Source organism: Erinaceus europaeus, chromosome 16 (assembly GCF_950295315.1).
Source record: "Erinaceus europaeus chromosome 16, mEriEur2.1, whole genome shotgun sequence".
NCBI classification, from domain to species: Eukaryota; Metazoa; Chordata; class Mammalia; order Eulipotyphla; family Erinaceidae; genus Erinaceus; species Erinaceus europaeus.
In genome coordinates, this window is record NC_080177.1 from 37,814,074 (window position 1) to 37,836,663 (window position 22,590).

At 39.2% G+C, this 22,590-nt stretch overlaps 1 non-coding gene across 1 annotated transcript; it reads left to right on the forward strand.

The window, feature by feature from the left end:
* The first annotated feature begins 12,167 nt into the window (after positions 1 to 12,167).
* On the forward strand, positions 12,168 to 12,274 carry LOC132533577 (U6 spliceosomal RNA). Its single transcript, XR_009545441.1, has one exon. It is a non-coding gene; the product is annotated as a U6 spliceosomal RNA (small nuclear RNA).
* The last annotated feature ends 10,316 nt before the right edge of the window (positions 12,275 to 22,590 follow it).

The following is a 22,590-nucleotide window of genomic DNA, read 5'->3' on the forward strand; positions in this document are numbered from 1 at the left end:
ACAATAAAATTTTAAAAAGGGAGGCATCAAAAAACCACAAGGTACGTGGAAATAATTATTATACTGAACTCCTGGGCATTGTCTGTGGACCAAGGTGCGTCATATACACCATACATTAATTATGATAGTAAAAGGATTGCAATTCATCTTGGACACAATATATATTACTCAAAACAGATGGGATGTTGGCAGCTCCTGATACATAGAAAATTCAACATTAGGGAGTCGGGCGGTAGTGCAGCGGGTTAAGCACATGTGGTGCAAAGCACAAGGACCAGTGTAAGGATCCCAGTTCGAGCCCCTAGCTCCCCACTTATAGAGGAGTCCCTTCACAGGTGGTGAAGCAGGTCTTCTTTCTCTCCCCTTCTGTCTTCCACTCCTCTCTCCATTGCTCTCTGTCCTATCCAACAATGATGACAACAATAATAAGTACAACAATAAAACAACAAGGGCAACAAAAGGGAATAAATAAATAAATAAAATAAAAAATTAAAAAAAAGAAAATTCAACATCAAAAAAGAAAAAATGAAATTCAGCATTAACTTTTTGTCAGGTGGGCTGATAAAAAGCAACATAATTTCCTAGAATATTCCTCTGACCACAAAGCTCAGTGCTTAAACTAAATAATTCTGCATTCTCCTTTAATGGTTTTTAAAAAATATATTTTTTTATTTATTTATTTTCCTTTTTGTTGCCCTTTTTAATTTTTGTAGTTATTATTGTTGTTATTGATGTCGTTATTGTTGGATAGGACAGAGAGAAATGGAGAGAGGAGGGGAAGACAGAGAGGGGGAGAGAAAGATAGACACCTGCAGAGCTGCTTCACCGCCTGTGAAGCGGCTTCTCTGTAGGTGGGAAGCCGGGAGCTCGAACCCAGATCCTAACACTGGTCCTTGCGCTTCACAACGTGTGCGCTTAACTTGCTGTGCTTCCACCCTACTCCCTACTTCAGTGTTTTTTTTTTATTTTTATTAGTGATTTAATATTGATTTACAAAATTATGAGATAACAAAGGTATAGTTCCACATGTTTCCCAACACCAGAATTCTGTGTCCTCCTCCCCCCACCCCCCATTGGAAACTGCAGTAGTTCTTCCAAGATCGTGGATATGTATTGTCTATTATTTCTATAACTATCTATATTTATATATATTTGCCCATTTCTTTCTTTCTATGGTCCTGTCTTCTCTTCGTTTTATTCCCCATTTATTATTTATTTATGTTTTGTTTTGTTTTGTTTTGTTTTTACCAAGCACAGCTCAACTCTGGCTTATGTTGGTGCAAGAGATTGAACCTGAGACTTTGGAGCCTCATGTATGAGAATCTTTTTGTATAACCATTATGCTATCTATTAATTTATTATTTTTTTTTTTTACCATTCCCATCACCAAAGGTCTGTGTCCCCATGCCTACCCCCTTAGTTCTCCACAGTCTTGGAAATAGGTTGACATTTTGTTTTTTTCACATTTGTATACTCAATTGTCTATATTCTGCCTATGAGTGAAACCATTATGTAGCTATTCTTCACTTTCTTTTTAAAATTTTTTTTTAAATTATCTTTATTGGATAGAGACAGCCAGAAATCGAGAGGGTAGGGGAGTAGAAAAGGAGAGAGACAGAGAGACACCTGCAGCACTGTTTCACCACTTGCAGAGCTTTCCCCCCTGCAGGTGGGAACCAGGGGCTTGAACCCACGTCCTTGAGCTCTGTAACATGTGCGCTCAGCCAGGTGCACCGTCACCTGTCCCATGTTCTTCACTTTCTTACTTGCTTCACTAAACATAATCTCCAATTCCATCCACTTTATCCCAAAGGACACAATATCATCATTTTTAAAGATAATTACTATTATAATTTATTAGAGCACTGCTTAGCTCTGGCGTATGGTGGTGCTGGGGATTGAAACTGGGAAATTCAGTGCCTCAGGCATGAAAGACTTTTTGCATAACTATTATGCTATCTCCCAAGCCCCAATATCATCATTTTTTACTACTGAATAATATTCTTTTTTTTTAATTGCTTTATTGGGGAATTAATGTTTTACATTTGTATTTGTAAATACAATAGTTTGTACATGCATAACATTTCCCAGTTTTCCATATAACAGTACAACCCCCAGTAGGTTCTCTGTCATCCTTCTTGGATCTGTATTCTCCTCACCAACCCACCCACAATCTTGTACTTTGTTGCAATACAACAATTCCAGTTCAGGTTCTACTTGTGTTTTCTTTTCTGATCTTGTTTTTCAACTTCTGCCTGAGAGTGAGATCATCCCATATTCATCCTTCTGTTTCTGATTTATTTCACTTAACATGAATTTTTCAAGGTCCATCCGAGATTGGCTGAAAACGGTGAAGTCACCATTTTTTATAGCTGAGTAGTATTCCATATATATATATATATATATCACTCATCTGTTGTTAGACATCTGGGTTGCTTCTAGAATTTGGCTATTACAAATTGTGCTGCCAAGAACATATGTACACACAGATCTTTTTGGATGGGTGTGTTGGGTTCCTTAGGATATATCCCCAGGAGAGGAATTGCAGGATCATAGGCTAGGTCCATTTCTAGCCTTCTGAGAGTTCTCCAGACTGTTCTCCACAGAGGCTGGACCAATTTACGTTCCCACCAGCAGTGCAGGAGGGTTCCTTTGACCCTACAACCTCTCCAGCATTTGCTGCTGTTACCTTTTTCTGATGTATGGCATTCTCACAGGAGTGAAGTGGTATCTCATTGTTGTCTTTATTTGAGTTTCTCTGACAATCAAAGACTTGGAGCATTTTTTCATGTGTTTCTTGGCCTTTTGGATGGCTTCTGTGGTGAATATTCTGTTCATGTCCTCCCCCAATTTTTGAATGGGGTTATTTGTTTTCTTGTTGTTGAGATTTGCAAGTTCTTAATGCATTTTTGTTACTAGCCTCTTGTCTGATGTATAGCATGTAAAGGTCTTCTCCTGTTGGTATGCTTCTAAAAACCCCTTCTGTTTCATTAGTTTAATCCCCCCTGCTTAACACTATTCTATTTACATAACCACTTCATTCTATTTACATAACCTCTGTTAACAAGCACCACCTTCCCTCCAGGGCATTGGTGGTTTAGTGGTAGAATTCTCTCCTTGTCATACCCTGATTTTCACCAGTCACTTTTCTCTCCACCCTCTCTGCGTCCATCCTGTTCCCACCCTACTGGGCTAGTATATTTATAAGGACAAGATTGTTTGTAGTTTTTTAGTTTAGCTTAGCTTGGTATAGATTGTGCTGCATCCTGCATGAATAAAGAGATACTGCCTACAGCTCAACCATGAGTCCCTGGTTGTCTGTTACCCGCCCATGAAGCCAGCCCGGCGAAAACAACATTCTCCCATTCTGTGAGGGGTCTCTTGGTTTGGATAATAGTTTCTTTAGCTGGCAGAAGATTTTTAATTTGATGTAGTCCCATAGGCTTATACTTGCCTTAGTCTTCTTTGTAATTGGATTCATTTCATTGTTGAGTAGATAAAGTAATTGAAAGAAGTAATGGGTAGGAGAGGAGGGTGTCTAAGCCTAAGTAATAAATATTTGATTAGAAAATTTATGGTGCTGGGGCCAGGTGGTGGCGCACCTGGTTGAGCGCACATGTTATAGTGCACAAGGACACAGATTCAAGCCCCCATCCCCCACCTACAGGGGGAATGCTTTGCAAGTGGTGAAGCAGTGTTGCAGGTGTCTCTCTGTCTCTCCCTCTCTGTCTCCCCCTTCCCTCTTGATTTCTGGCTGTCTTTATCCAGTAAATAAAATAAAGGTAATAAAAAATTTTTTGAAAGAAAATTTATTGTGCCTTCCACTGATGAGCTAAATAGTTTATTTTTTATTTTATTTATTTATTTACTAGAGCACTGCTCAGCTCTGGCTTCTTGTAGTGTAGGGGACTGAACCTGGGACTTTGGAGCCTCAGGCATGAGAGTCTCTTTGCAAAACCATTATTCTATCTATCTCTGTTTCTAAATAGTTCTAAATGTAATCACAGATGACAATTAAGCAATTCTTTTTTTGAGGTATATAGTTTCCCTATAGTTTCCCTTAACTTATGGATACATGTATACATGTACCCAGTCCCCTAGGTTCTAACCTATATCTAGGATTGTAACTTTGTGAGAGAAAGTACCATCTGAAGTGGAACTAGGTAGTCCTTTGTGTTAAGAAAGGCCTCACCAGATTATTTCAGTTGAAAGGTTGACATCTTCAGTTTGGTATCTCTGGATACAATCTGAAGCAAAAAGGCAGTGGCAGCATAATATGACATGGTGGCACTGGTTGAATTAATTTAGTTGAAGGTCAACAGAGACAGTATAACAGGGTAAGGGATCAAGAAGAAAGGCATCAAGAAATACAGGCAAAGTCCCAGAGGTTCCAGGACTGGGAGAAATACAGATTTTAAAGAGAATGGAGAAGGTTCCTTGTAGTCTTGAGATTTTTAAAAAGGCATTGGATAATTATTATTATAATCAAGTTAGTTGGGAGCTTGTTTTTATTCAAAAATCGCATGGTTGGGATTTACCTTATTACACTTGACTTTACTATGCTTTATATCATTTAGTGATCTCTACTAACAGTATCTTAGATAGTGACATGACCAAATGATCCTGATCCATTCAGTCTAAGGTTGTAGGTAACTTAGTATTAAAACAAACAAAAAACAGTAATTAAAAAGCTTATTTTTTTTAATTTGCTTGAGCAATTGAAGTCCAAAAGTCTGAATTCAGTTTACAGATTTTGATACATTACTTAGACTAAAGAAACATACACTTAGATTAAGTTGTAGGCAGTTATAAAACTTGAAATATTTAATGTATTTTGCCGCTGGCTTATTGAATTAATAATTATTTGTAAGATTTTAAGTTTATAAGAGTACAATTTCATGTGGCTCACAGCAATGATTGTTCCCCACCCCGAGCCCCATATGGTGAACCTTAAAAGCCCCTCCCCTCAGAGTCCTTTACTAGGTGCAATACACTGAACCCAGTTCAAGTACTACATTGTATTTCCCTTTTCAGTTCTTATTTCTCAGCTTCTGACTATGAATGAGATCATCTCATATTCATCTTTCTCTTTTTGACTAATCTCACTTAACATGATTCCTTTAAGCTCCATTCCAAGATGTTATAAAGAAGGTGAATTCACCATTTTTAGTAACTGAGAAGTATTCCATTGTGTATATATGCCACAAAATGTTCAGCTACTCATCTGTTGTTGAACAACTAGGTTGCTTCCAGTTTTGGGCTAGTACAAATTGTGCTGCTGTGAACACAGGTGTCGGGCTGAGCTTCACTGATGGGAGACAGACGACCAGGGACTCTCTTTATTCATGCAGAACGCAGCGCATTCTAAGCCGAGCTAAACTAAACTAAAATGAACAATCCTGTCCTACTTATACTTTCCAAGTAGGGTGTGAACAGGATGTGATGTAGAGAGGATGGAGAGAAAAGTGACTGGTGAAAATCAGGGTGTGACAAGGAGAGGGGACGGAGCAAAAACACATCATGAACCAGTGGGGATTGAACCAATGCCCTGCAGTGGTTATGTAAATAGAATACAGTGGTTATGTAAATAGAATACAGTGTTAAGCAGGGGATATTAAACCAATGAAACAGAAGGGGTTTTTAGAAGCAGAATTAAAAGCATACCAACAATTCCCCCTTTCTTTTTAACTAGTGGCCATAGTATCAGGATTGTGGGGTGAACAGAAACCTATATCGTATAGGCGTTTTCAAAAGAACTGGCATGGAATAAGACATGGAAAACAAAATAGGCGAGCAGCAGTAACCAGTATGATGCCAAGGGGAGGCCTGAGGGGGCGTTTCCTGCCTCAAAGAGCAAGGCCTAGCAGGCGAAAGGGCATTTCTTGCCTCTGGGGGCATCTATTGCCTCTGGGGGCGCTACATGACTCTGTGGGCATCTCTTGCCTCAAAAGGGCGTTTCCTGCCTCTGTGGGCATGACCTAGTAAGGAGGGGGGGTTTCCTGTCTCTGGGAGCAGAGCCTGCAGGCGAGAGAACATGGCCTATAAAGTCCCAAGGCAGCTGGCTGAAGTCAGTCTTTGAGAAACCCAGCAGCATGTACCAGTAAGTCCGATGGAAGTGTCAGTCCAAAGTAGATGACCACGGAAGAAAATTCCAGGGGATGAATGCTGCACATCTGTCTCAATGGGCAATGTCGGCCACCTGAATTCCGCTTTTCTGTAGAGTGATCTTTGGAGTCTGTGAATCTGTTTCTTCAGGTCGTGCCAGGTCACATCATTGGTTTCCTTGGGTGTGTTGTAGTCATTCCGTCTTGTGGTCGATGTCAGAGAACAGGGGTCCAAATGGATTTCCAGGAATTCCATTTAAGTAGATGATTTTTCATGTGAAGACTTGACAGCTGAAATTCACTTACTTGTCAAACAAAACTTGTAGCAGATTAGAAGTTTACTATAATTGATACCTCAATGATTATAATTGGTTTAAATATTTTGATTTTTTTTTTAAGAGGGAACACAAATCTTTATTTGCACTGGCACCTCAGAGTTGGGTGCTAGAGAAGCAGGTTGGGCCACGTGGAGGTAGCAAAAATGGCCACCTCACGCAGTAACCTTTCCTGCGTCTGAACACCGAAGTGGAGTGCTGGCAAGAAAACGAGGTGCAGAAGAAGAAGGGCTTTTATAGGAGTAGCTTTTACAAGAATGGGAAGGGGGAGGAGTAACCATAGCACTCCAGGATAGGATAATAACTCTCGTGAGAATGGGAAGGGGGAGGAGTAACCAAAGCACTTCAACTATAGCGGGGAAATAGACAATGTCCTGAGGGCACAACATGGTGGAACAGGCTCTCCAAGAATGTCCCAACTCTCACGGGAATTAGCAATAGCCTGAGGGGACAACATGGCAGATGTGACTGCACAATTTCCCAGCACATAGGTATACACAGATCATTTTGTATAGGTGTTTGGTTCCTTAGGATACATCTCTAGGACAGGGATTAGGGTAGGTCTATTTCTAGCCTTCTGATAGCCTTCTTAGAGTTCTCCAGGGCTTGGACCAATTTACATTCCCACCAGCAATGCAGGAGGATTTCTTTGTCCCATACAACCTCTCCAGCATGTGTTGTTGCTATCACTGATTTTTTTAAACAATATATATTTTTTAAAAATTATATTTATTTATTTATTGGATAGAGACAGAAATTGAAAGGACAGGGGAGATAGAGAGGAAGAGAGACAGAGAAACACCTGCAAAACTGCTTCACCACTTGCAAAGGTTTCTCCCTGCACGTGGGGACCAGGAGCTTGAACCCTGGCCCTTGTGCATTGTAACATGTGCACTTAACTAGGTGTGCCACCACTCAAACCCTATTTTGGTGATGTTGTTTCTCCTAATCTCTGAACATAGAATACCTTTCCACTTCTTTGTATCTTTTTCTATTTCCTTAAATAGTGACTCATAGTTTTTAGTGTACTAGTCTTCACTTCTTTTGTTAAATTTATTCCTATTGTTTTTGTTACTATAGTTAATGAGACTCATTTCTGGATTTCTTCTTAGTGTTCACATAAAGGAATGCCCTGAATTTTGTATGTTAATTTTTTAGACTGACTCCTTGCTTTGTTGCCTGATAATTTCCATCTATTCCCATTTTTTAAAAAAGATTTTATTTCATTTTAATTAATTAATTTTTACCAGAGCACTGATCAGCTCTGGCTGTTGGTGGTGTGAGGAACTGAACCTGGGACTGCAGAGCCTCAGGTGTGAGAGTCTCAGTCTCTTTCTCTTTTAATAATTTGTTTTTTTCTTTTTAAATTTTTTTTGTTTTATTTTATTTTTATTTTTTGATTTCTTTATTGGGGAATTAATGGTTTACATTCTATAGTAATTACAATAGTTTTTACATGCATAAAATTTTCCAGTTCTCCTTATAACAATACAACCCCCATGAGGTCTTCTGTCATCCTTTTTGGACCTGTATTCTCCCTCACTCACCCCTTTTTTTGTTTTATTTACTTATTTATTATTGGATAGAGACAGAGAGAAATTGAGAGGGGAGGGAGAGACAAAGAGAGACATCTGCAGCCATGCTTCACCACTTGTGAAGCTTTCCCCCTGCAATTGGGGAACAGGGGCTTGAACCTGGATCCTTGCACACTATAATGTGTGAGCTTAACCAGTTGAGCCACCATCTGGCCTCCTTGAGAGTCTCTTTGCATAACCATTATGATATCTACCCTCACATAGTCCCATTTTTTGGTAGCATTTTAATCATGAAGGGATGTTGGATTTTGTCAAAGGCTTTCTCTGCATCTTTTGAGATAATCATGTGGCTTTTGTTTTTTCTTTCTTTTAAAAAAAATTTTATTCATTAATGAGAAAGATAGGAAGAGAGAGAGAAAGAACCAGACATCACTCTGGTACATGTGCTGCCAGGGATCAAACTCAGGACCTGCTGCTTGAAGAGTCCAATGTTTTATCCACTGCACCACCTCCTGAACCACTGTTTTTTCTTTATTGATGTGGTGGATCATATTAACTGATTCATGTATATTGACCCAGCCTTACATCCCTGGGATAAGTCCCACTTGGTTGTGATGTACAATTTTTTAAATATACTGGTGTCTCCAATTGGCTAGAATTTTTTTCTTAGGATCTTAGTATGTTCATCAGAGATAATGTTCTGTATTTTACCTTTTTTGTAGTGTCTCTGTGTGTTTTTGCTAGCAGGGAGATGTTAGCTTCATGAAAGATGGGAGTATTCCTGTGTCTTCAGTATTTTAGAAGAAATTAAAAAATTATAGGTATTAACTCTTCCTTGAAGGTTTTGTGGAATTGATTTGTAAAACCATCTAGTCCAGGACTTCTAATATTGGGAAGATTCTTGACAACTGTTTCAGTGTCTTTGAATGTAATTGGCCTGTTCATGTTTTCTAGTTCTTGGTTCAATTTTGGAAGGTTGTTATATTTCTAGGAACTTTTCTATTTCTTCCAGGTTTTCTAGTTTGTGATGTACAGTTGTTCATAGAAGCCTCACAAGATACTTTGGATTTCTGTGGTGTTTGTTGTGATAGCTCCTCTTTCATTTACAATCCTGTTTATTTAACCCCCCCCATTTACCTTTTAGTGAGTCTGGGAAAGTCTTTGTCAATTTGTTTAGCCTTTTGAAGAGTCAACATTTAGCTTCACTGATCTTCTGTATGGTTCTCTTATTTTCACTGTGATTTATTTCTGCCCTAATTTAAATTATTTCAGTTTCTCTGGTTGCTTTAGGTTTCCTTTGTTCTTCTTTTCCTAAGTCCTTAAGGTGTGTAGTCAAGTTGTTTATTTTAGCTTTTTCTAGCTTCCTAATACATGCCTTTATGGCTATGAATTTGCCTATTAGTACTGTCTTAGCTGTGTCTCAAATATTTTAATAAATTGTGTCTTCATTTTCATTTTTTCTAGGAAAAATCTGGGTTTTTGCACACTGTAACATGAGTGCTCAACCAGGTGCCCTTATTCTAAAAATGTCTGAGTGTTCTGATATATGGTATATTTTTGGTGATGTTGTTATTATTTATAAGAGACCTTTTATAACCTCTTGCAGAACAGGTTTGGTGATAGTTGATTCCTTCAACTGTTGCTTGTCTGAAAAAGGTTTGTTTTTTAAAAAATATTTATTTCCTTTTGTTGTCCTTGTTGTTTTATTGTTGTAGTTATTATTGTTGTTGTTATTGATGTTGCTATTGTTGGATAGGAAAGAGAGAAATGGAGAGAGGAAGGAAAGACAGAGAGGGAAAGAGAAAGATAGACACCTGCAAACCTGTTTCACTACCTGTGAAGCGACTCCCTTACAGGTGGGAAACCGGGGGGCTCAAATCTGAAAAAAGTTTTTATCCCTCCATCTAGTTTGAATGGCAATCTAACAAGATACAGTATTCTTGGATGAAAGCTTTTTTCATTGATCTCTCTGTATAAATCTTGCCATTCTTTTCCGGTCTTTAGAGTTTGTATGGAGAAATCTGTTGATAATCTTAAGGGTTTTCCTCTGTATGTGACTCTTTGTTTTTCTCTTGCAGCCTTCATAATCCTTCCTTTATCCTTACTCCTGTCCATTCTAACTATGATGTGTCTTGGTGTCTGTAGATCTGAGCTGATTCTGATGGGATTCTCTAGGCTTCTTGGATCTTTATGTCCTTTCTATTGTTTAAATGGAGAAGTTTTCTTCTACTATATCTTTTTTTTTCTTTCTTCCCTTTCCTCTTTTTCTTCTTTTGGCAAGCCAGTCATGCATATATTATCTCTTTTGAGGTCATCCCATGTCTTTATTGTAATTTTCAGTGTCTCTTAGTCTCTTTTTTAGTTTTTTCTTCTTTCTTAGTTTCCTCAATTTCATCATTGATCTTGCTAATTCTTTTTTTTCTGCCTCAGTTATTCTACTTCTGCTTCCCTCAGCTGTTTTCTCTAGTTTCACTTTTTTTTTTACCTTGTTCAGTTACTGTATTAGCTTGTTTGACTAATTCAGCTATTTCAGCTTTTAGCTTTCTAATTGCCTCAAGATAGCTTGTGTTTTCTTTCTGAGTCTCATTTTTTTGTTCACTCAATTCTGATATTTCCCCCCAAAGCTTTCCTCATGCCTGTCATTAGTGCATTAATTAGTGTTTAGATGTTTCATCATTCTTATTTGCTTCTGGCTTGTTGGGTTTTTTCTGAGCTTCTGTTTTGGTTTCTTTTTCTACTTCTCTTTTTAAGATTTTAAAAAAATTGTATTTATTTACTTATTTATTTAACTTATTTACTTCCTTTTGTTACCCTTGTTTTTTTTTTTTGTTGTTGTTTTGTTTTTGTTATTGATGTCATTGTTGTTGGATAGGACAGAGAGAAATGGAGAGAGGAGGGGAATACAGAGAGGGGAAGAGAAAGATAGACACCTGCAGACCTGCTTCACCACCTGTGAATTGATCACCCTCAGGTGGGGAGCTGGGGGCTCAAACCAGGATCCTTTTGCTGGTCCTTGCATTTTGCACCAAGTGTGCTTAACCTGCTGCACTACCACCCAACTCCCTTTTAAAAAAATATTTATTCCCTTTTATTGCCCTTGTTGTTTTATTGTTGTATTTATTATTGTTGTTGTCATTGCTGTTGTTGGATAGGACAGAGAGAAATGTAGAGAGGAGGGGAAGGTAGAAAGGGAGAGAGAAAGATAGACACCTGCAGACCTGCTTCACCACTTGTGAAGTGACTCCCCTGCAGGTGGGGAGCCTGGGACTCAATGGGGATCCTGATGCCTGCTGTGCTACCACCAAACTCTCGGTTAATTCTTTTAGGTTTGGCCATTCTATTTGGTAACTTTTGAAATTTTTGTCCTTGGGTCTGCTGTCTAGGTATTGTGTGAGGTAGCCTCAGGTCTTTGGTTCCTGGATTCCTGAAGTCAGTCACCTTCTGTGTGTCTCAGGAGTGGGTGGAGCTGTTATTCTAATGGTGGCATCACTCCTTTGGGAGATGAGAGGTAGGGTCTCTTGTGTTCAAATTGAGAAGAGAAGTAGATGACTAGAACAGCAAGAGGGTGCTCTTGTCTGATGAGCATGGTTTCTTGACACTTGAATGGTTTTCCTGTCACTTTCTTTTTTTTTTTAATATTTTTTTATATTTATTTATTTCCTTTTGTTGCCCTTGTTGTTTTATTGTTGTAGTTATTATTGTTGTTATTGATGTCATTGTTGTTGTTGTTGGATAGGACAGAGAGAAATGGAGAGAGGAAGGGGAAGACAGGGGGAGAGAAAGACAGACACCTGCAGACCTGCTTCACCGCCTGTGAAGAGACTCCCCTGCAGCTGGGGAGCCAGGGGCTCGAACTGGGCTCCTTACGCCGGTCCTTGTACTTTGTGCCACGTGCGCTTAGCTCCCTGCACTACCGCCCGACTCCCTCCCTGTCACTTTCAATCCATTGATCACACTTGCCTGGATTGACTTGTGTCTAAATGAGTAATTAAAAAGTTCCCAGTTCTAAATTTTAACAGGATTTTTCTTCTGCATCTTAATCCCTGGGGTAAAGCAGGAAGCTGCTCCCTCAGGCCTTAAGGACTTTAACTATATGTAGATTTTTAACTTAACCACTTGTGACGAGAAGACAGAGATAAGATAAGAAAGAGGAGATAAGGGGAGGGGGTAGACAGTGACTCAGAAAGTAAAATGTGCTCACTTCAGCAGTACATATACTAAAATTGGAATGATACAGAGAAGATTAGCATAGCCCCTGTGCAAGGATGACACACAAATTCATGAATCGTTCCATATTAAAAAAAAAAAAAAGAAAGGAAAATGTTTTGGTTACACAACAGGAAGGGACAGATTGGGGGGTGGACCTCAGTTTCTCTCCTCTGTTGTCCATTAGCTAAATACAGATTCTGCCAAGCACTGGACTGAGAGTCAGTGATCTTGGAGAGATGAGTTCTTATGAAGAACCAGAATGCTATTTTTGGTATTCTCGCACCCCAGACAATGTGTTTGGCTGCTTCACTTCTATTTCAAAACCAAGTATTACCTTTGAGTTAGGAGAATTTCTTCCTCACACCATTTCTATCCACCGACCACACATATCTGTACATACCTGTGATTTAATGACTTTCTGGAGAGATCCTGGTTGTATATTGTTGAATTTTTCAGGTAACTCTTTCTAGCTTATCAGGAGTGTGATCCATACCCCCAGCACAGGTCACTTTTTACAACTATCACTCTTGGGTCATTAACCATGGTTAACCGAGAAGGTGCATATAGGAAATGTGGCAGACATAATCTAAATGAAAGTATCTCATAGGTAGACTTATCATAAACAAACTGCTCCTTACTCTCATCTTAAAATTATTTATTATTTAGCATGAGAGACATAGCATGATATTGATGCAAATAACTTTCATATATAAGGCTCTGAGATCCCAGGTTTAATTCCCAGTACAACTATAAACCAGAGCTGAGCAGTACTCTAGTTTTTCTTTCTTTGTATCTCTCATTAAAATAAAATATTAAATAACAAGAAGAAAAAGGAAAAAAATCTGTTTTAAAAATTCATTATTCGGGAGTTGGGCGGTAGGTTAAGCGACTGGTGTAAGGATCCCAGTTCCAGCCCCCAGCTCCCCATCTGCAGGGGGGGTCACTTCACAAGCGGTGAAGCAGGTCTGCAGGTGTCTATCTTTCTCTCCTGCTTTCTGTCTTCCCTTCCTCTCTCCATTTCTCTCTGTCCTATCCAACAACAATAGCTATAACAACAATAACAATAACAACCACAACAAGGGCAACAAAATGGGAAAAATAGCCTCCAGGAGCAGTGGACTGAGTGCTGGCACCGAGCACCAGTGATAAACCTGGAGGCAAAAAAAAAAAAAAATCATTATTCACTAAATATCTATCCTGTTCCAAAGCTTTCATTAGCTACTTCCAATATTTCATATGTATCACTACACAAACCCTACAGAATATTCACAGTGAGGAAATGGAAGCACAGAGAGGCTAAGGGTCTTTCTCAAGGCACACAGGCAGTTAACAGCTAATTTGGATTTTAGCACCAAATCTGTCTGATTGCACTAAGTCATGCTAGATTTTCTTAGAAAGGTATTTATACCCTGCATCTTGTTTGTTGGAGATTTCTGAGACTTACCTATGTTACTAGCATATTCAGTGAAAATAGAACCGAGTTTTCTTATGATATGTTAGAGTGTTTTTGTTTCTATGTATTCAACTGGACCTGTGCCTTTCTCTCACCCCAAATTGCTTCCTGGAGTAACTTGAACATTGGGGAGAATAGGAACTAAAAATTATATGCTGTGAACCTCTCCCAGGAGAAAACATCATGCTGATTCAGTACAGGCCAAAAGCTCAGGTGTATTTTATGTGGATTTTCTCAATTGGTGACTTCAACCTTTTTGCATTTGGCACTTATTAGGAGCTCTCTAGGGGCCTCCTGCTCCACGGAACCTCCTCCCTCCAAGATATTGCAGTCTAGTCAGGAGGCAAAACAGACACACAAAGTAAGCAATTAGAGAACAGGGAAGTGTCAAATTGTGTGGAGCCACTGCTGGAAGCAAAATACTGTTGTTTGGAAGAGGAAATGCTTTCCTAGGGTGTGTGTGTGTGTGTGTGTGTGTGTGTGTGTGTGTGTGTGTGTGTGTGTGTTTGGGAGGGAAGTACTAATGGCTTTACTTGAGGACATGTTGAATTTAGGGAGATAAGCCTTTTTCCAGCTGCAGATGGCAGGGCTGAGAGTCCAGTATAAAGTGAGTGAGTGATCAGTACTGGAGGAGGAGGTTTCCAAGCTCCCTGTAGGATGATCTGGACACAAGATAAAGCCATTCTAGAGAGCTAAAAGTTAGAAACAAGTAAAGAGTCAAGAACACTCATGGAAGGACTGAGCAGTGGTGCACCCAGTTGTATGCACACGTCACCAGGACCCAAGTTCAAGTTCAAGTTCCCAGTCTGTAGAGTGGTGAAGCATTGCTGCAGGTATCTCTTCCTGTCTCCCTGTCTATCTCTCCCATTCTCTATCCAAAAAATTAATTAATTAATTAATTAATTAAAAATGTAAGAGGTTAAAAGATAAAAGATAAAAAAAAAAAAACCTCCCACAGTTTAAGGAATAGGAGGATAAAGACCAAGTAATATCAACTATAGAGGCCAAAGTTGTGATGGGTGGAGAGAAAAGTCTGATGTGTTGAATTCCTTACAGTGGCTGAGCAGGATGAAGCAGCAGAAAAGGCCGGTAGTGTTTTCTAGTGTGGGAGCTGCAGGTAAAAAGACCAATAGCCTGGTAAATCTGTGACTTCCTACAGTCCAGTGATTCTTTTTTTTTTTTTAATTTTTTATTTATTTATAAGAAAGATAGGAGGAGAGAGAAAGAACCAGACATCACTTTGGCACATGTGGTGCCGGGGATTGAACTCGGGACCTCATGCTTGAGAGTCCAAAGCTTTACCACTGCGCCACCTCCTGGACCACAAGTTCAGTGATTCTTAAGTACAAAGACTGACCCCTTAGGAAGTTTTGTAATTTCGCAACCTCAGTTTACCTACCTTAACAATTTAGATATACCCTACTGTATGGGAACCAGGGGAACCCAAAGGAATGAATGTGTGTAGACCTTAAGATGTGCAGTATTACAGGAAAAGAGAGAGTCTGTTTCCAAAGTTGGTTTTCCTTAGGGGGCAAGTGCAGATTCTCTCCAAAAAATCCACAAACTCTTAGTCAAAGTAATTATACCACATGCAAAGTGCTTACTGGTGATATCTCTAACCATTTTGTGAAGGCTTGAGTATTGATACATTTACTGAAATAACCAAAAGCTTATGAATCAAAACACTAAAGCAATTCTTGAGAGGGTGGACCTGGTTGAGTGCATTCATTATGGTGCATAAGAACCTGGGTTCAAGTTCTGGGTCCCACTTATAGGAGAGGAAGCTCCACAAGCAGTGCTGCAGGTCTCTCTCTCTCTCTTTCCTTCTCAATTTATAAAATAACAAAATAAAAAATTTAAAACTTATGATTCATTGGACTGAGGGGTGGTAAATCTGGTTGAGCACAGCTGTTACATGCGCTAGGATCTGGTCTTAAACCCTTGGTTCCCACCTTCAGGAGGGAAGTTTCATGAATGGTGGTGAAACAGGGTTTCTGGTGACTCTCTTTCTCTCTCACTCTATATCTCCCCTTCTCAATTTCTTTCTATCTTATCAAATGAAAGAACAACTATAGCAACAAGTGGTCACTAGGAGAAGTGGGTTTATTGTGCTGGCACCAAGCCCCAGTGATAACCCTGGTACCAATAATAAAAAAAAATATGATTCACTCTGAACAGTACTAGGGCATCAGGGTATGCTGCAGACAAGGACTTTGCTCATAGTGATTGCCATGTAATTTTAAAGTAGTTTCTGTAAATGGTTTCTTGATAATCTGTGGTTTGAGACAGTAGAACAAGGAGGACACATATGTGGGCCAGATGTGGCCCAGAGAGGTTGGCAAGTCTGTCAAAGTAACACAGCCACAACAGACTGAGGATCCATCCCTTGACGTCTTTCTCTAACTCTGGTGCACACATCAACCTTAATTACAATCCTGACAAACATACCTCATCCCATGCCTGATCCCTTAACAAATATTTGCTTATATAATGAATCAGAGGCGCACATTGAAATGGCTTGACTGTGGAAACAAATACAAAAGGGCTGTCAGAGCTGTAGGTACACATTCTAAAGTGCTCTTTATTTTCTAAGCCTGTTTACTAGGCCTTCCAGAGGGTTTTGTTTTGTTTTGTTTTTTTGAAGGTTCTAGTGTGAAAATGCCCACTTTGGTGTATTTTTCTCTTTGATTGACAGAGAACAAAACAAGGAGCCACACTATAGATTCACCTAATTGAAACACTATCAGTATTAGCAAGGATCTGAAATGGGGTCCTGGCTAATTCAGGGCTGGATCTGAGCCCTGATGTAGAAAGAGGTGACCTCTATAGTTACAAATGTTCTTTGGTCTGATCAAGAGCACACAGTTGACACCATGTGGAGTCTTCTATCAGCAAGGGCTTGAGTAGATCTTACACATCTCTACCAAAAGTAACAGACTTGCTTGACACCACTGTTGTCTCTATTCCTTTGAAAAGTATAACTGACTACTTGGCCCCTTTTCATCTATAATGTTGTTTATAAGGACTCTCATGAAGGGGTCATAAATTCAAGTAAAAGAATGAACAAGTAGATATTAAGTATCAACACTAGGATATGAAATATAGAGAGACATGGGGTCTTACTACACAGGAATACCTAGTTTATTTGGAAAAGTGAAATGTGGATATATTCAAGATTAAAAGGTAATGGTTGGCACAGTTAAATCAAGAATTAGATTTTTGGGGGTCAGGCAGTGGTGCACCTGGGTGATCACTCAGGTTACTATGCCCAGGGACCTGGGTTCAAACTCTTGGTCCCTACCCGAAGGGGAGAGACACTTCACAAGCAGTGAAATAGGTTTGTAGGTGTTTCTATTTCTCTCTTGCTCTTAATCTCCATCCATATCAGTTTCTCTCTATCCTATCAAGAGAGAGAGAGAGAGAGAAAAGAAAAATAAATAAATAAAAATTAGAAAAAGAAAAAAAAAATTAAGTTGAATTTTTCAATTCTGGTTATCAATGCAATGGCAAATCTGAAAAACCATAAAGCTAGCTAACATTTCTGGAGGTGTCCTCTCTTGCCCTCTCTCCTTCCTGCCCTTCCTCTCTCCTTCCCTCTTTCCTTTTTTTTCTTTACCACCAGGATTATCACTGGTGCTCAGTGCCTGCACAGTAATTCCACCATTCTTAGAGGCCATTTTTTTTTAAGTGTTCTCATTTCTTATGTTGTGTGATTTACGTGGCATGTCTCAGCTACTACCAAAGCCATCCTAGAAGGTGGGTGCTGTTTATCCTATCCAAGGGTGAATAGGTCTCAGAGAGGATGTCTGTTGTTTGGTAGACAACAGAGTCAGTTTCAACCCAATTCTCTTGGACTTCAAGACTCCATACATATAATCATAGTATGATACCCCATTTCCATTTGGAAACCCAAGATTCAATTATGCCCACATTGGCCCTCTTCACTTCCCAGTTATTTGATTTCTGGATTAAAGTCATCAATCTTTTCCTCAGTGTGTGATGTGCTCCTGGAAGAAAGCAGTGGCCAATTGAGAGTAGCTTAAGGAAAACTCAAGAAACAGAGCTACAGTCTTACCACCCCTTCCCATGAAATTAAGTGTTATAAGGTATTTATCAGTGGCTATAACAAGACGGCTTTTATAGGTGAGTAGATTTCTGTGTCCTTGATGAGTCAGTGCTTCATTATAAAGCCAAGAAAGCCAGGATGGTTTGGAAGCAAAATGGGAAAGAGATCATGGTAACCTAATTGGTCACTGCCAGGAGTTTATACTCAGGGGGTAGCTAGCTGGACTAGAGGTAATAGCTTACACACGTGTTCTTGAGCTGCGCAATAGATGGAAAAGGGTCCCAGATGGATTGGGCAGGGGCTTAGTTCCGGGATTATGATGAGACAGTGGGTAATTATTGAGTGACAGGGCCTCAGCCCTGATTAGTATCTGCAAGCTTGTTCCCCTCCTTCAGAGGAAAGCATTGATAAAGATAAAACATGCTGCTCCGTGTCCCTCCTGCAGCACAAAACAACACATTTCAATCTAACAGGATCAGGTCTCTACTTTGATCACAATCTGTTACCTAGATATCTTTGCAAATTAATCAGTCCTGCTTGTTTAGATCCAGTCAGTTTGTACCACTAAATTAATAAATGTACCAGAAGCAACAGAACACATAATTAAATTCTACAGTTTAATCTCCATATAATAATTTTGACCTTAGTCTGAGTCCTCCACTGGAGATGGAAGAATGAAGAATAAGGATAGCCCTTCCTTGGGTGGTTTATGTGCTGATAACCTACAGGTAGACTTGATAGGTCTGTAGAGCAGAAGTCCTGATTTTAAAATGCAGAAATGAAAAGGCACTGAAGATGTACTTCCACGTGAAAAAAAGGCAGATAATGTAAGCAGCTGAGACTCTGAGCTTTCTTCCTTCCTTCCTTTATCCTTTCCTTCCTTCCTTCCCTTCTCTTTCTCCTTTTATTTTAGAGAGAGAGAGAGACAGAGAAAGAGAGAGAGAGAGAGAAGGCTAGGTTCGAATCTGGGTCACATACATGGCAAAGCAGCACACTGCCCAAGCCCTGAACCATCTTTAAATCAGAAAGTACCCTTTTGGCAAAATTATTTTATTTATTTTAATTTTTGTTTTTATTTTTTTGTTATTGGACAGAGGCAGAGAGAAATTGAGAGAGAAGGGGGAGATAGAGAGGAAGAGAGACAGAGAGACGCCTGCAGACCTGCTTCACCAGCTGTGAAGCAACTCCCCTGCAGGTGGAGAGCCGGGGGCTCGAACCAGGATCCTAACTGGTCCTTGTGCTTTGTGCCACGTGCACTTAACCTACTGTGCTACCGCCAAACTCCCGAATTATTTTATTTTTTAAAGTGATGTTTTATCTCTCCATTTTTATTTGTGATTAATAATTGGTTACCAACTATACTAACAATAGTTGGTAAGATTACAGAATATAGTGACACACTGTACCCACCACCAATGTTCTTTGTCCCCACACTACCACCTCCCAAAGACAGCCATCATTGTTGTCACAATGCCTTAGAACATTTTGTTTTCTTCTTTCCTCCTCCTCCCTCTTTCTTTCTTTCTTTCTTTCTTTCTTTCTTTCTTTCTTTCTTTCTCTCTCTCTCTCTCTCTTTCTTTCTTTCTTTCTTTCTCTCTCTCTCTCTCTCTTTCTTTCTTTCTTTCTTTCTTTCTCTCTTTCTTTTTGTTTATATGTATCAGTTCTCTAGATTCCACATATGAGTGAAACCATCCAGTAGTCAGTTGTCTTTCATCTCCTGTTTCACTAAGCATAGTTACCTCTAGTTTCATCCATTTTGTCCCAAAGGACATAACACTGTCTTTTTGGTTTGGAGGAATCATTTCAAAAGTAAGGGCTGTAACTTTCCAGGGGCAGTGCTAGAGGACCCTACTAACTAGTGCAGTATTCCACTAACAGACCAGGAGCTTTTCTGGAGAGAACTTGGAACCTTAGTGTGGGTGGTTCATCACAGTCTGATACAATAAATTGGCTTTACTTGAAGGTCATCAAACTTATTAGTCATTTCACACGCTTAGATGCTGAGGTATATTTTAAGTTTGTACAACATTCTGGACCTGAATTGTCCTGTAGGTCTTAAAGAATTTTCTGGGCTTTTTCACTGAGTACCTGTTTATTTTTTGAAAATTCCATCTGTATGTTTTATAGCTGATCATTTTAGTATTATTTCTAGCATGCAAAGAAAATGATTTACTACTCAGCTAAAGTGTCACATTCGATTTATATTTGAGTTCTCTGGTGGCATTTTGCTATCTTTATTTAATGTATATTGTGTTGACTACACACTGGCACCATTGTGTTCTAGAAGCAATTGAACATGGGCAAAATGGTATCGGTTATGGGCAAGCTGGGAACTAGGAAATATGGATTCTTGATTGACTTTGCTATCACCTGCGGTGACCTGGGCAGGGCACTTGACCTCTGTGGGTCTCAGTTTTCTCATCTGAAAAACAGAGGGGTGGGACTAGATAATCTCCAAGAAACTGAAATTCTGTGACTCTACTCACAGTGTGTTAAATGGGAATTAAGGCAATTATGGGGATAATGCAAACCAAAAGGACTGTTTTTTTTTTTCTCCCCCTTCCCATGACTGGGGGGTTTCAGGCCAAACTGGTTGCTGAATTTAGTTTTTAACCTGAATTATCTAGATAATTGCCTTAGTCCTGCCACTTAATTGTGTATCTGTCAGCATAGGCTTGATGTTTCCACCAGATAACCAATGATTAAAGTATTTGGTTAAATATTCAGCAGTGTGGAATTTTTATTCAGTTCTAAAGGGGGTGGGGGTGGGGGGGGCTGATGTGTATGCATCTCAGGGGTAGAGGAAAGAATTATGCCTAATATGAAAGTATGTAGTATGTGGGTCATCAGTGTTTTACCTGAAATGAATAGATTTCATTTAAAAAAAAATGTTGGTTTTGTCACAAAAGATTCTCCACATAAATTAAACATGAGGAATGCAGTTGTGCAGTAAGATGGTCAAATACAGATGGTTTCTGGAAAATAAAAAATGAGGCAGATTTTTAACAAGGACAAGTTTTAACCCATATTAATTCAAGTACTGTTTACTTAAATGTTTTGGCATGTATTTGTGTAGTGCATCACCTATTTTTTTTTCTTTCAAAGAATAACTTTATTTTGGCACCCTAAATTACAGGTTAGAAATGTCTGGTGGAGGGAGGAAGGGATAGTTTATATACCTCCTAGTTTTCATTTGAAAAGCTTGAGGGATTAAAACAATTAACTTAATTTTTGTAATAAAAACAGCTCATTGCTACTTTTACAAAATGTTCCATATTGTGGCCCTCTTTAAATCTTTTCTAAAAGCACCGTCAATATCATTTAATATGTGAAATTCCCTGAGGAACATCTATTAAAGTGGCCGTATGTCACCCGTGTGAATAACAAATGAATTAATTATGACTGGTGCAATTACAAGGAATAGTTAATGAAGTCATAATGACCAGACTCTGGTGGTTAATTTTCAAAGCACAGTGAGAGGGAAATGTGGCAAAAGGTCCCCAAAGAAAACAATAAGCTCTGTGTACTCACCTTGGAGTCAGGGTCTTTGAGTGCGCCATAGAAAAGGGCTTGTGGAAGATACTCACTATTCAAATCAAGCTCTTCCTACTGTCTGTAACCAGCTCACTGTGCACTTAGGTGGAATAGCAGCAGTTCAACCAAACCAGCAACGTCAGCCACTCAAGTTGATGACTAGGACTCCCAGAGAATTAAAAAAATAATAATAATGAGGAAGAAACAAAACCAAACTTAACTAGTTTCTGAAGACATATTAAGAGAGGAAAGATAGTAGAAATAAAATTTTCAGGGCCAATGTGGCTTTTACTTAGTTTGTTCATCTACATTTTACCCTTTCTAGAAACAATTTAGAGCAGTTTACAGAAAATCGTGGAGTTGGGCTAGGCAAATTCAGAATAGGTGAGAGAAGGATAAGGAAGAGAAATGGAACAGTCACAGTGGTGGGGAGGGAGATTAGTGCCCAAAGACAGCCTTCCATGGCCACTCCCTTCCTCAACTGGGGTCAGTTTTGTCCATCTGAAAAAATAAGGAACATTCTAGATAATTTTCAAGAAACTGATTTATTTATTTACTTGTAGCCTAGGAGGTGGCATAATGATTGATCTTCAGGCTTGAAGCTTTGAGTTTGGTCTCTGGTGCCACCTATGCCAGAATGCTGCTCTAAGTCTCTCTCTCTCTCTCTCTCTCTCTCTCTCTCTCTTTCTCTAGCTTATGAAATAAAGTATATAAATCTTAGGAAAAAACATTAAAAATTCTCTGGGTCTGTGATTCATTTCATGATTGCTTTCTTCTTGAAATGTAAATAAAAATGAGATGTAACTGATACATACTATATAGTTTTTAGTATCAACATGATGTGACACGTGTGAACTTTGCAAAAGTGTTTGTTCATTTACCACCTTTTTTAAAAAAGCAATTCTCAAAGACTCAGCCTATGTATTAAAAAGACTCAGTCTGTGTTTTAAAAAGTTCAAGACATATAATCAATTTTTCCCCTCTCATATTATTTAAATAGTGATTTATATGACTACAATTTAATAGGAGTGTACATAGACACCATTCCCACCACCAAAAGACTGTGTCCCCTCCCACCCATCCACCCCCGCCCCCCCGCCCCCCCCCCCCCCCCCGGCTGCCCCGGGAAGCCGAATATCCACCTTCCCCCTCACCATAGGGTTTTTACTTTGGTGCCCTACTCTACATTTAGTCAAATCCTGCTTTTAGTTTCCCTTTCTGTTCTTCTTTCTCAGCTTCTGTTGATGAGTGGGATCATCCCATACTTATCTTTATCATTCTGACTTAATTCACTTAACATAATTCCTTCTAGCTCCATCCAAGATGGGTCAGAGAAGGTGGGTTCATTGTTTTT